The 15019-nt window shown below is 39.6% G+C and overlaps 1 long non-coding RNA gene across 1 annotated transcript; it reads right to left on the bottom strand.

Annotated features, from left to right (window-relative positions):
- Positions 1-11315: 11315 nt before the first annotated feature.
- LOC138920166 (uncharacterized) lies at positions 11316-14976 on the bottom strand. The gene is made up of 2 exons (XR_011430894.1): positions 14793-14976; positions 11316-11634 (listed from the first exon to the last, which is right to left on the bottom strand). It is a non-coding gene; the product is annotated as an uncharacterized lncRNA (long non-coding RNA).
- Positions 14977-15019: the final 43 nt, after the last annotated feature.

Raw genomic sequence — 15019 nt, 5'->3', positions numbered from 1 at the left:
TGAGTATAGTTAAATGTCGCTGGCTGGAATTTTACTAATTTCAGTGAAATGCACTGCACATTACCTGATCTCTTGGGGCAGTACTGAAGTTGATTGAAAGTCATTTTTTTGCCAGTTAGATCTAAATCTCAGCTACTTGAGTATCTTTCTAGCTTCGAACCTGGGTCACTCATTTGGACACTTTTCAATATACTTATGTAAGAAAGTGGAAAGATAAACTAGGTCGTCTAGTGTTGACTCTCAGAGAGCAAACAAAGTCTCTTCCATCTGCATAGACTTTTCCAGACCAGGATATGAGTAGTAGTGGAATTCAAGACATAAAATACGTACATGGTTTAATATGGTCAGGATATTCTGGGAAAGGAATGCAGTGTAAGAGATGAGACTCTGTAAGACAGCATTGTACTAATTAATTTTTATTTTATGGGGTGCAAAAGCGGGACTGTAACATAACACAAAGGCAGATGGCCTCAGGGTCAATGGAGAGCCCCAAGTAGATAAAATTGGAGGACGACATTTGTGTTAAGATAGTTTTTATTGGAAATTGAATCAAATTAAATCAACCCAAATTGAATCAGAGCTTCCTCCAAATATATTTTATAAGTGATACATTTCATAAATATTTTGGAATAGATATTTTAGTATATGAATGGTGGTTCACCAATATGCTGGTGGTTTTTATGTTAATGTTTTCTTGCTTCAAACAAATCATGTCTAAAACGAAATCCTTTATATTTACCTCCAAATCAGTGTCACTTCTTTTCTTCCAAACCATTTTCCTCTTCCAAAGTGCATGCAGCAGTGGAAAGGACATAGAATTTAGGGTCAGAGCACTGGGTTTGTGTCCTGGCTCTGACTCGTTTTGCTATGCACCCTTGGACAAAGGGCAACTTCTCTGATTCTCAATTTCTACTGTTGAAAAAATAAAAAACAGAAGCAACAACTATAGCCTATAAAGTGAACACTAATGTCATCCTCATGCTTATGTTTATTCTCCAATTCTGGAAATAACATTCCTTTTCTCTAATGGCTTGATTTCAATCATTGTCTTCTTTATTTCTTAAAGGTATGCTTTTTGGTGAGGAAGATTGGCCCTGAGCTAACGTCTGTTGATAATCTTCCTCTTTTTTTCTTTTCTCCCCAAAGCCCCAGCACATAGTTGTATATCCTAGTTGTAAGTCATTCTAGTTCTTCTATGTGGGATGCCACCACAGGATCCATTGACAAGCAGTCTGTAGGTCCACGCCCAGGATCCAAACCAGCAACCCCCGGGCTGCTGAAGCCAAGTACACAAACTTAAGCGCTTGGCCACAGGGTTGGCCCCTGTCTTCTTTTTGAATTTACATCTCCCTCCTTCAGGCCACAGTTACCTCTTCTTAACTCATCCTGCATACCATCTCAGGATATAGATATATCTTTCTAAAGCATAACCTTGGAGGAGGATGACATCTATTTATAAGCTTTTCTTGACTCCCTGTGACTTCAAGTCCTGTAGCTTAATAATCTTGACCAGAGATCAGATGAATAGATGTGAATTTCTGGATACCTAAAAATACTTAAGCTTTTAAACTCCTGAAATTTGAAAGATAGATTTACTAAGTTCACATATATATATAAATATGTATATACACACACGCATACACATGTGAATATATATGCATGTTTGCATGTGTGTATATATATGCACATATTAATATATTAACATATTATGTATTATTATACATATATTATTATACACATGTTATACATTATTATACATATATTACTATGTTATGCTAATATATATTAATATATATAAACTTATTTATAATATAAGAATGAGGGGTTCTTAAACGCTTTCCAAAGGATGAAGTCATAGAAACATGGAGAAAAGGCAACTGTCTGAACTGCTTAGAAATCTTTACTAATTATCAAAACAATCAATATTTGTGAGGCAACTATATGTGCGAAGTATTGTTGTAAGTTCTGGGAACAAATTAGTGAGCATTGCTTCCATGGAGCTCACAGTGAAGAAGACTGAAAGACATTAATCCAATAGCCATATAAGTAAATGCAAACTATAATTGAGATAAGTAACATCAGTCCAGGAAAGATATTCCTGGGGAAATTTGATGTAGTCAGGGAGATCAGACAAATCTCAGAACAAGTAATGACTGAGATGAGATACATAACAATAGCAGAAACTAACCAATACAATGGGTTTGGGAATGGGACATGAGATTAGAGAAAACTATTCCAGACAGAGGGAAGAGCAAGCAGAACGGCCCTGTGTTAGTCAAAATGAGAAGTTCGAGGAACAAGAATTTGTATTTGGCTAGAGCACAAAGAGTGAGGAAATTGTGGCATAAAAAAGGCTGGAGGAGAAATGTGGGGCTTTTATCAATGAAGATTCAGTTATAGGCAACAGAAACCACTCTAGCTAGTTTAAAGAGAAGGCACTTACTGCGTGGGCTTTAATTAGCTGCCAGAATTTCTGGAAGTCAGGGCACCAAGCTTGAACACCACACAGTTAAGACAGAGAGTCAGGGAAAATTTCAGAGAAAATCCCATGGTTTCCACCACTGATTGCTTAATGTCCACCGAGCCAGAGCTGAACATCAGAACCTCTGTTATCTGGTCCATCACCTTGTCGAGCAGAAGTGTACAACCTTACAGCATTCCCTGGCACCTTCAAATGGTGTGGGGAAGGATCTGCTTGGTGGGAGCCAACCACATGTCTATAAACTAGCCACATAAGGACAAGGGAAATGTTGGTTTGGAATTCTACCATAGGAAGTCAGGATTGACAAAAGGAGGAGATGTTCAAAAGGCTTAGGGCATTGAAAAACGACAGACGTCATAGAGAGAGAAAGTCTGGCTGGAGATACATATTTGTGAATTATGGATGCTGTTATTGTAATTAAAGCTGAGGACATGGATGAGGATACATGGTGAGATCACAAATGGGAGTTGGTAGAATATTCTTTCTGTAGACATTTGACAAGCATTGTGTTAAGTCTGTGAGTAAATAGTTCTTTGTCAAGTTTGAGAAATAGCTTCCAACAGATAATTATGACATATCATAACAAAGCTACAAGAAAGTCTTGAACAGAATTCTGTAGAAGACTAATGGAGAGCATTACTCAGGCAGGGAGCACTCACATAACAAAGGAAACTCAAGAGAACTCAAATCTATATCGCTCTTGTTCATTTTTCCAACTGCCAGCTACAGATCAGTGCTGGGGTATTTCATCAGCACTGCACTCTCAACATGTCCCAAATTATGCTGATTACTTATTTTCCTCCCTCTCTCATCTATTTTTCCTTTTCCTGCATTTCCTATCATGATCAACCACCCAAGTCATTGTTCAAGTTGGAATCTGGAAATGACACTTAGCTTCCCTCCCTCTCTCCCCATATCCAATCACTCAACAGGGATTTTAAATTCCATCACAGAAATATCTCCCAAATGTGGCATCTCCCCTCAATTCTTATACTAGAGCCTGGGTCAACCACTCATTCCTCATGTCAACAGCCTTTGCAGAAGCTGAGATTTGGTACCTCAGCAACCAAATGTCTGTTTCCTCTAGTGCAGGGTCCAAAAACTTATTTCTGTGTAGGAACAAATAGTGAATATTTCCAGCTGTGTGAGCCATAAGCTTTGTGTGCTAACTCAACTCTGTTGTTGTATTGAGAAAGCAGGCATAGCAAGGTAGAAGTGAATGGGTATGGCTGTGTTCAATAAAACTTTATTTTTCAAGTTTGCTGACTCTCGAAAGAACATCAGAGTCGTCATCCTGAAAACAAATCAACTTCCATACCTTTGCCGTTCCCATTTCCTGTGCAAGAAAACCAGCATACCTTTGCCCCTTGAAAAGCCCATGATGATTGTTCCGAAGCTATTCTCCTGCTTTCATCTCCCGCCTTCTCCTCATGGTATCCAGTTGTGTTGATCATTTTGATGTTTCTGAGCCTTTGCACATGCTGTTTCTGCCTCCCTCCTCTTCTTTTCTTGGCAAAACCCTACTCATCTTTCTAGACTCTGCTCCCGTGTGAGTGCTGTCTGCCTGAGCAGTGCTCCCCTCTTTGTTCTTCTCCAGGATTCCACGCCAAGCTCTACAGCAGCTTTGTTACATTATGTTGTGATTATCTGCTTCGAGCTGTCTTTCACACTTGACTGGGATATTTACTCATAGTGCTTAATGCAGAGCCTGTCAAATGTCTACTGAAAGAATAAATGATAAATACAAATGTTAAATGAAGGAGTGAGTGGGAGAGTGGCCAGAGAGGGGAGGAAAAGAGCACAGACAATTCTTTTGAAAATTTGGGTAGTATAAAATAAGTGGGGGACAGATGTTTTAGTCTGGTAATCATGATATAAGACTAGCCATAATAAGCCATGCCTGCCCAACCCCCTTGCCTCAAAGTGGGTGCAACTGACGCTCCAGAGCTCCCGTGGGACCAGGTTGAAGCCAGACCCCACATTAGACAAGCTCTTTGCTCAGCTCCTTCCCTGAAGCCCCCTGCTTCCCTCGCTCTCTTTCCCCTGAGGCCGCTTCTTTATCAAATCATATGCACCTGAATCTCAATCTCAGACTCCTCCACTTCTAGAACTCCAGTCCTAGGACAGTTGTGGGGAAAGTGGGGAACCCTTAGAGAGAAGCCAGAAGAGTAGGGTTCATTGGGAGAACCTAGTCCACAAGGAAATTCATAAGAAAATAGACGTATTCTGTTAAGAAATGAAGTCATTTATGGCTGCGAAGTCTGATTCATCAATATTAAATGCTATTAAAGGCTCCTCATCTTTGGGCTTTACACATTGGATTTCTAAAATTAAATTCAAACAATTATATCAAAAATACAGCACACACACACACAATAAAGGAATCATGAAGATTTAGAATATACTGGAGCTCTTTCTTCTTTCCTTTTATTCCTCTCTTATTTTAAAAACTTTACATAGCCAGAACACTGGCTACTCCATAATGCTAACCCCAGCATTGGCAGACCAAAAGAGGAAGAATCTTCTCAACACAATTTCACCCTCCAAGAATTTAAAAGCATCCAATTATATGGCTTCTTATTACTTATAAAATTTTGCAGTTATGAAATAACTTTTAAAGAATCTAGTTTATCTCTTTGCATTGAAAGAGCTGCTGTAAGTAAAGAGAGAAACCACTCCTGTCAAAACTTTGGGTCTACTCAGGACTAATGGAGTTTCTTTGTTTCTCAGCAAAACCTTTCGCCCTCAGACCAGCTGCTAAAGTTGAACGCTACAAATGATTCATTCAAAGCGATTCTGAAAAGCGATTCTGATTCCACATGCTGGAATCCGAATTTCTTCAACTTTACTCACAAGATCAGAGCTCCCCATCTTAATAGCCATAGAACTCTACAAAGAATTATCCTTGATTTCTCTGATAGATCATCACTGCAGAAGGGCCTAGAAAAGGCCTCATGAAAGCATTCCACCTGTATTGCTGGCAGATGACTTATAAATGTCGCACAGACATGGGCCTTCTACTGGCTCATAGAAGAAGCATTATATAAATGGCTGAACATCTGCTGGTAAATACACAGCAAACAAAAAATGCAATCCAGTGCCAAACATGTGCACAGTGTGGGCCTCATCTCTGCTCATAAACCAAGCAATGTGTTCTGCTAATCATTAGCAGAGTTATTGATTTTAGATGTGTATCACACAGCTATAATTTTGTCAGAGAGTAGACCACATAAGTTGTTCTTTTTCTGGTTGTTTCATTTTGTCTTATTCCAAGAGTCCGTAAATTGACGACCAGGACAAAAATTATAATTGACATCATCTGTGGGAAATATTTCATAAAACAACAGGCCCAGATGTAGGATTAAAGCCATGTGGTAGTAAAATACCCCACTGAAAAAGGGCCAGGTTCCATGATTTCTTACGAAAACAGATGTGCTCTTCTTCCCCTCCGCTTGTTTTTCAATGCTGTTTTTTTTTTTACTCCAAATAATTCCTCCCCCCCCAATTTTTTTTTTTTCCTCTCTCTTCACAATTGCACTGGAGAGAGTTCATAAATGGATTACAGATGCAGGCTTGTACTTCAAAATCCAAACTGTCACAGTCTCTGAAATAAAATAAATGAAACATTTGGGGAAATTACATTGAACTACGGTAAAGGTAATGAAGATTATGCAAACATGTCTGCGTATCATTTACCTAGCATCTTTGAGCATGAACATCGGATCTCCTGGACAATGCTAACTGCAGACTAGGGTGTAGGAAGTGAGTCCAAGATGTCGCAAGAGAGGTGACTTCTTCTGAAATCCTCCTGTTCTGATGGGGAAGTTTTCACCTTTGGGGTTTAGATGAGCTGGTGGAAGGCCTCGCGTGCACTTTCTATCTTCCTTGAGCTGAGATTTCTGGATAAGGCAGGCACAGGAAAACAAGAGCCCATCATATCTCAGCCTCTATGGGTTCAAGTTCCTTTTTGCTACATTCTTGCTCCACAACTTCCTCTCTGGAAATGTTGGGAACCACAAGAATGGGATTCCAGGGCACAAACACAGGTATATTGTTTGAAGACTAATCTGTAAGTGCTTGAAGAACAGCACACAACCAAGTTTCTGCCAAAGACCTGTGTCACATGGAATCCACTGCAGCGCCCCTGATGATAATCAATTAATTCAGCATTTACACTGTTTCTCAGCCTTGACCTCCAGTAATGTGCCAAGATGGCGTAGTGTAGAAGGCTATAACACAGTGTAAAGGAAACAAAATTCCCATCATGTGTGACTGCTAAGACTTCAACACAATATCTACGCTTTCCAGCTCTCCCCATATAGTCCCTCAAATACTGAAGCAAATAGTACATAAATTTGTTTAGAACCAGAGGGACCTGACTCCAATTTTCCTGCATTACTTATTTAATCTGTCTTCTTGGGATTGACTGAAGACTAGAACTCAAATACCAGCTGGACCGTAGGAGACCAGGGCTTAGTAATGACTCAAGATCATTTTGATGCTCCCTTTTTAGCATTCTCCTCTCTGCCAGTTCCTCACATGCCCAGCTCAGGGCCGCACGTCTTTGTGCCCCATGAGACTCCATTAAAGGAGAAATGAGAAAGGGCCAGATGTACAGCAGGAGGTGAGAGCAGGGCACAAGGGGAGAGCCAGGGCCTGTGAGTCTTCCCCAGGCACCAAAGACAAATTTTCTGTGTCTTTCTGACTTTTTTTCTTCTATTATTGCAGAGATAAAATGAGAAGTAAGAGCACCATAGGAAAGCTGCAAAAGTAAATGATTGGTCCATCCCAAAGAAGGTTTTTTTGTGTTGCCTAAGGGGTGCCTAGAGGGGAGGGAATAAATGGAGAAAGCAAACCAAGTGCACTATAAATGCAACTGATTTACTGCTTGTCTGATAGCTGGCAACATGGTGGATGCGTTTACATTTCTAGGACATTTAATCCTCAAAACAGCCCTATGAGGGGGATATTATTACAGACTTGACAAAAGAGAAAACTGAAGCCCAGAAAGAGTAAACTGCTTGCCTAAAGTCACACAGCGAATAAAGAGCCAATTGTGAGGGGTGCCCAAACCTATCCTGATCTGTTTGATTCCACATCCACATTTTTCCTTCTACACTACACTGCTTCTCAGCTCTGGCTTCAGACGCTTCCATTGGGGCAGGCCATTATGACACTGAATTATCCAGAAACCTCAAACTTGCTCTCTCTCTCGGAGAATGACTGCATAGAGCAGTGATCGTGTTCTAAGGTTTTGGGTGAAATGTGGCTGGACACCTCTGAGTTTGTTCTGAGAGTACATTATTACATTTTTCAATTATATTGTGATAAAATATATATAACATAAAGCCAGTTTTATGCCATTTTAACTATTTTTAAATACGCAATTCACTGGTATTAATTATATTCACAGTGTTGTACAACCATCACCACTATCAATTTCTAAAACTTTTCCACCATCCCAAACAGAAAGTCTGTACCCATTAAGCAATATCTCCCATTTCCCCCTCATTCCAGCCCCAAGTAACCTCTACTACTTTTTGTCTCTATGAATCTGCCTATTCTAGATATTTCATACAAGTGAAATGATCTTTTTTGGGGGGGTCTGGCTTATTTCACTTAGCATAGATCATCCAAGTTGTAGCATGTATCAGAATTTCATCCCTTCTTATGTGTGAATAATCCTCCATTTATGGATATAACATGTTTTGTTTATCCATTCATCTGCTGATGGACCCTAGGGTGGTCCCACCTTTTGGCTGTTGTGAATAGTGCTGTAATGAACATTGGTATTATCCAGGAGTAACATTACCTAGGAGTGGAATTGCTAGGTTATATGGTAATTCTATATTTAACTTTCTGAGGAACTGCCAAACCGTTTTCCACAGTAGCTACACCATTTTACATTCCCGCCATCGATGTACGAGGCTCCCAATTTCTCCACATCTTGCCAACACTCATTTCCCTTTTTTAAAATTGCTATAACCTTCATAGTAAGTGTGAAGTAGTATCTCATTGTGGTTTTGATTTGCATTTACCTAGTGACTAACGATGTTGAGCATCTTCTCATCTGCTTGTGGGGCAATCGTATATCTCCTTTGGAAAAATGTCTATACAAGCCCTTTGTCCATTGATTTAAATTGAATTGTTTGTCTTTTTGGTGAGTTTTAGGAGTTGTTTACATATTTTAGATACTAAATCCTGTTCAAATATATGATTTGCAAATATTTTCTCCCTTTCTTTAGATTCTTTTTTGACTTTCTGATAACATCCTTTGATGTATAATTTTTTTAAAGTTTTTGATGAAATCCAATTTAGCTGTTTTTCCTTTTGGGATCATACGTAAGAATCCATTGCAAACCCAAGATCATAAAGACTTACTGCTATGTTTTCTTCTAAGAGTTTTATGATTTGGGCTCTTCTATATAGGTGGCTGATCCATTTTGAGTTGATTTTTGTAAATGGTGTGAGGTAGGAGTCCAAGTTCATTCTTATGCAAGTGGATATCCAGTTGTCCCAGCACTAATTGTTGATGAGAGTGCATTTGATGGAGTTCCTAAATCAGCATTTGAGGACCTAAGTTAAGAGATCAAAGGTTAAAGTTATGTCTCTAAGGAGTTCTTTATTCACCAAGTGGGCTGTATTGACAGACCCATATTTGATATAAAACTATTTAATTCAATACCTATTCTATTCAAATATGCAGTTTTACTGATTTTCCCTCAAAAGATCGCTGGAAAGCCACAGCCACAAAGTGTTTCTGTAGTCACAAATGCTTGATTATTGAAGAGTTAGAAAATGAGAAAAACATCTACAAGGAAGAGAGAAAATAACCTGTTAGTGACTATATAGGAACATGGTCACCTCTGTGGAGTCACTGCCTGGGATCTCAGTAGCAGAGCAGGAAAGATGGGGGAGAGGTTTTAGAGGGGACCTTTGGTAGGGAAAGCCCTCCCAGATGTCAAGAGGCTCCAATTCTTATTTTGTAAGAAAAGCATATAAAATTGAGCTTGACTTGGGCTGGTGAAAAGTTGACCTGGTCCGCAGGGAAGAACTGTTGATGTCAGCAGATATGTCACTGAGTTCCTAATAATCAACCAATTTAGGAGGAAAATCATAGCCTTGGGTAGGAAGATGGAGAGAGGCATGTCACTCTACTGGAGAGGAGATGAAGAGAAAGACCACATCGCAGTGAAATTGTTCACACCTTGTCTGTATTTCCAGTGTAGCACTGAAGCATCAAATCAAGAAACTGAGGCAGGAACCAACACACAGATTGGAAAAATGGCCTCCAGGGATAATTCCAGGAACACGGGTTATCAGATACTGAACAGCAAGACTCACTTGAACCATGTCTGATGATGGGAATTTGGCCTTCCCTGCAAATGGCTCAGAGTCACAAGTGCTTGAGCCTGAACCTGAAGGGAGGCAGGCCTGGCAGCCATGCTGGGCTGGCAGAGCAGAGGCAAAGAGAGGAGGGTATAGTCCTGTTGGAAAGAAGGCCAGAAACACCTTGTTCCCTGCAGTCACAGCAACTCTTTATTCTCTCTCTCCATGGAAAGGGAAATCAGGTAAATCTTTTATTTATGAAGTCAGTCTGACGCTACATCTATAACTTCTGTTTTCCTGGAGTTAGTGACTTCAAAATCACATAACAGGAGTGTAAAAACAGAACCAAGAATTAAACTGCCGCAGAATTTGGTGGCAATTTATTTCATGAGACAGTACCATAAAAAGGACAGTTTCAAATTCTTTCTGTGGTCTCATGGTCATCCCATTGGGTCATATATTTATGTCACCCTTACAGCAAATTTTACTTTGAAACAATGAAGAATCAAGAAATCTCACGATATGATTCTTTTCGACAAAAAGATGAGTCAGATGCCCTAGGATATCTTCTCCAAATCCACGCTGTATTTGAACCAAGGCAATAGCTGTTCTGGGAAAAATAAAACATATTAGGAATACAAAGAAGAGTGGATTGAGTTATCAGAAAGAGAAAGACTTTCTGGACAAGAAGTGGCTAAACTATTATCTTTGCATCAGACCTTAATGTTCCATGCCTGGTATTTACTTGGATTGGAGCCTCCTTGAAGTTTCCTTGTCAGTTGCAGATTTTCACCAAGCCTTTGCAGTGCTTGGGGAGCTATATTTGGTGGGGCAATGTGATGAAATACGTTAGTATTTCATCTAATATCCACAGGAACAAATTGTCTTGAATACTTTTTGCGTGTTAGTGGGGCTGCATTCCCCCAAGGAATAAAGGCCCTCGTTTAAAAACCAAATGGCAAAGGAGAAAACATCTGAAAGAAGCAAGCTTCTTTCGGTGTCCCCTATTCCAAAATGTGATGGGAAGTGACCTCAGAGGAAATATTTTTATTTTCCTTTCACCAATGGCTAAAACAATAAATAAGAATTGTTGAGGCCTAAATCATAGCTCCTTTGCACCAGGCTCTCCTTGTTCACACACCCAGCAGAGTAAGACAAGATTTACTTTCTTGAAATGCTATTTTCATCTCATTACTTCCCAATTCAAAACTCTTAATTACCTCCTACCTATCCCTGGAAAATGTATCAAATAGTACAATTTCAATGCTAAAAAGAGATCTTAATATATATCTAATCCAGTGTCCATTCTCTTCAACAAAAAGGAGAAACGAATGCCCAGAGAGACTAAGTGAATTACTACAGGTCACACAGTTAGTTAGTGAAGGATCCAGGCCCAGAACTGGTTCTGGCTTCCATTCTCTTGCTTTTAAGGAATTGCATCACCTTGTTACCAAACCAAAGTGGGTTCCCTCCCGGCGAGTTAAATCAGACTCTCCACCAGAAGTAGTTTTCTCACCAAGTAAAGTGTATTTGCAGCAAACAGGAGACCATGAGGAATCACTTCCAGAGTCATGGCGCATCCCGGAACAAAGGGAAGCAGGGACATTAATTTCGAATGGGGAATGAATATTCAAATGCGAGAGTTGGGTATTTGCTTGCGCAGGTGCAGTTGGAAAACATGCTTCCACCTACAGTGCAGCTTAAGGTAACAAGGCCTCAGCTCCTCCTGGGGAGATCTTAGCATTCAAAATAAGGCAAAGGTCACAGGCGTAGCTCTCCTGGTGAGGCTTGGTCTGGTTCAGGGAGGTTGGTGATTGCATCTCCTTGACATAATAGAAGAAAAAAGAACAATTTGGTAAAACAGTTAAAATATCCAAACCCACCCTTGAGTGCCTCAGGGCAACCAGTTGGTGACAACCTCAGGCTCTGCAGAGCCCCGCAACAAGCAGCAAACCTCAGTGTTCCTTTCAGCTTCAGTGTCAGGACTGATCTCCTCTAAATTGCCCTCCTTGCAATTTCTTCAAATACCCCATAGGCATGAAATATCCTGCCTCATTTTCTTTCTCTATTTCAATGTCTTCCCATGTAAAGATAAGGCTACATTTGCTAGGAATTCTTCCTGAGCAACTCCAGTCTCAGAAACAGTTAATGTTATTTACACTCATTTGTCATGTTTCTTTGTCTACTTTTCTTTACATTTAAAAGCTTATGACAAACATAAGACTTTAAGCTTTCAGAAGTGATGAATTTTTTCATATATATCTCTAAATCCACTAATCACTCCATCGCATTATTTAAAAATTTAGAATACACTTAGGTTTGCCAAATGACACCAATGGATGGATAATGTTGTGGGTTCCATCTGTTGTATGTACATAAAAAGTCTCCAAATTCCACAAAATACAAAGTGGCAATACGTATAAACAATATCACTCTAACTTTTGGGCTAAAATTAAGATGATTACACATTTGCTGTTGGAATTTTTCTTTATAAAAAATTGCAATGGGTATAATTAAGGAGAGCTTTTAAAAGAAAAGATCTCAGATTGAAAAGTTAAGAGACCCAGCCAAATTCAAGTTTGTTGGGTAGCGTAAGTAAAATAGAAATGCAAGCCTCTTGGGTCTTTCAGATTGTTCTCTTCAACCTTCCAAACTTACTTTTATAAGTTCTTCTTTCACAGAATTAGGCTCAGAGTATCCTTTTGAAATCCAATGGTTATGTGGCAACCAGCTCGCTTTCACTATGTATTCTGTTGATAACTCACCAGTGTCCTCTACTTGAACTGAGGCTGTGCACACAGACAGATTCCAAATGAATGAGGATTTCACTAGTTTCACTGGTTTGGCCAAAGTTCTTAGCGTCAGTTTTACACTTTAATCTGGCACTATGTTTCAGTTCCTCTAGTTACCAAGGATGAAAATCCCATCATTACCTAAGATGAAAATCAGCTGGACACAAAGTACACATTATCAGAAGACCATTTATATGAACTAGAGCCAATGTATGCATTAAAATCTCCTTATAAGTTGCCCATTGCTGTATTCAGCAAAGTGGTTTTATCTCTGGGACAAAAAGAGAATAGATTTTGCAGAAGGATAGGAGATCTTGGTGACCAAATGAATTCTACAGACGAGAACTAGGAAAATGACAAGTCTGTAAAATACTTTTCAAAATAAATCTTATCAAAGGAAAAAACAATAGAGCATTCTTCATTGGAAAAATAGAAAAATGCATAGAGGAATCCATGGGAATATCTGGAGAATTTAGACAAAAGCAAAAAGCTGAGCTCCTTAATGAATAATAAATATATTTCTATCTATATCTTCTACATCTTCATCTGTATTGGTAACTGTATATTTGTCTAGCTATAAAAATTAAGACCGTTTCAACAAGGCTAATTTGAGCAAGGTTTCCCCAACGTTTAACTGAGAATGGTTTACCAATATTTCTCCATGACCCATGTGATCTTCACATGATTAAGTTAGTCAATGATCACATGGGAACCAGCTGAACCTTGAAAAAAGAGGCCTAGGCATATATACAGTGACAGATTTATTGGAGGATATTAACTAATATGCTTTTCCTCACTTCCTGTTTGCATAGGACCAACACCAACTTGAGCTGCTGGATACTACCTTCAATTGCCCCAAAGAGAAGCAGAGGAAAAAAAAAACCAATCTCTTGGTAGATCAGTAAGGTTCCCCGCAGGAAACATATGTTTGAAGAGAGTTTTATGAAGGCAGTAATTATACAGGTCTGGGTAGGGCTAAGGAGACTAACAAGGGATGTGAAAATAGCAGGAACAAATGTGAGGAGATGCTATGGGCCCTGGGCTTTTTACTCCCCTATGCAGGAGTAGTGAGTGAGGTTACTGATACCCAGAAGGTGTGGTGACCATGGGTAGAAGAATGGAGTCACTGCTAGAATCGTGGCCTGGCAGCAAGTGAGCGAAGAAGATTAATACCCCTACAGCCTTCATCTATGGACTTCCAGTATTTTGCAGATGCATTCCATGGCTAACCCCAGTGGGAAGCCAGAGGGCACGGAGGCACGGGTGTTGCCATTTGTAGAGGACAAATTTCTAGGGCAAAAATTAGTACAGATAATTTTTCAGGAGGGGCAAATGGAGAATAAACAGCATACCTGACTTTTAAGTTCCACAACTTCTTCTAAAAATATAATTCAGACCTCAGCTTCTGGGAAAATGCAGTAGATAGACTTTTCCCTGTTCTTTCCACTAAGTACAATTTTAAAGCCTAGACACATTGTGCACATGCCTGCATGCTCACACACACATGCACACGAAGACTTTGAAAGGTTGAGAGAACAAGGTAAATTATTTAGGGAACACAAGACACAAGAAATTCCAAATTTTCTTAGCCGAGCTCTTTTATAATAGTCTTTATTTATCAGTAACCAAGGAAGAAAGGCAAAGTCACATAGAAACATGTGTAACTGGTTTATTGGTAAGTCTGAATTTATTGGGATATAAACATAAAATGATTTTTTTTTCTGCCAATCTCTGCATGGTAACAATGCAACATCTTGAACACATCCCATACCTTTCTGGTTAAGATAAATAATTGAAAATCCAGTGAAATTGAATGAACAACTCTGGTCTCATGTTTGATTCACATGCTTTCTACCCCTCCAGGATGGTAGAGCTTGTGGAGATAGAGTAGACAGGTACTGTGGTCTATATTTTCACTTCTTTTCCCAATCCAGCACTTTGGATTAAAGGAGAAAGTAGTCTAACTTTTCATTCTTTTTCCTCCTCTCCCATTTTGGAGCAATTCCTCCAGTGTTAACAGAAGGGATGGGGATAGAAGGCAACAGATACCTATAGAGGGGTGGCCACGTCTACTTTTGGCCTCTGTAGGTGATCAATACCACTATCTGCCTCTAGAGATCTGACTGGGTATCTCTTAACTGGGTTGGTAACTTCCTTGGTAGTCCTGTGGTTCATACCTCACCCCTTACCTTCCATGTTCCATGTAAAGTCATAAGAACTACAGAAATCCTCTTCTATGCCATCTGCACCAAGGGGGTCTGGTGTGTGAGTTGGTGGTGATGGAAATCCTCTTCTCCTCAGGCACAACACACATGGTCATTCGCCATCCCTCTGCTTATGGCTAAGCACATAAGCCTTCTGCTTTTTCAAGATCTAAAATTGAGACACAGGCATACATCTCTATGTTCACGTACTC

The sequence above is a fragment of the Equus caballus genome, chromosome 22, assembly GCF_041296265.1.
Source record: "Equus caballus isolate H_3958 breed thoroughbred chromosome 22, TB-T2T, whole genome shotgun sequence".
NCBI classification, from domain to species: domain Eukaryota; kingdom Metazoa; phylum Chordata; class Mammalia; order Perissodactyla; family Equidae; genus Equus; species Equus caballus.
Note: the sequence above shows the minus strand (reverse complement) of the source record. Positions and strands in the feature narration are given on the sequence as shown.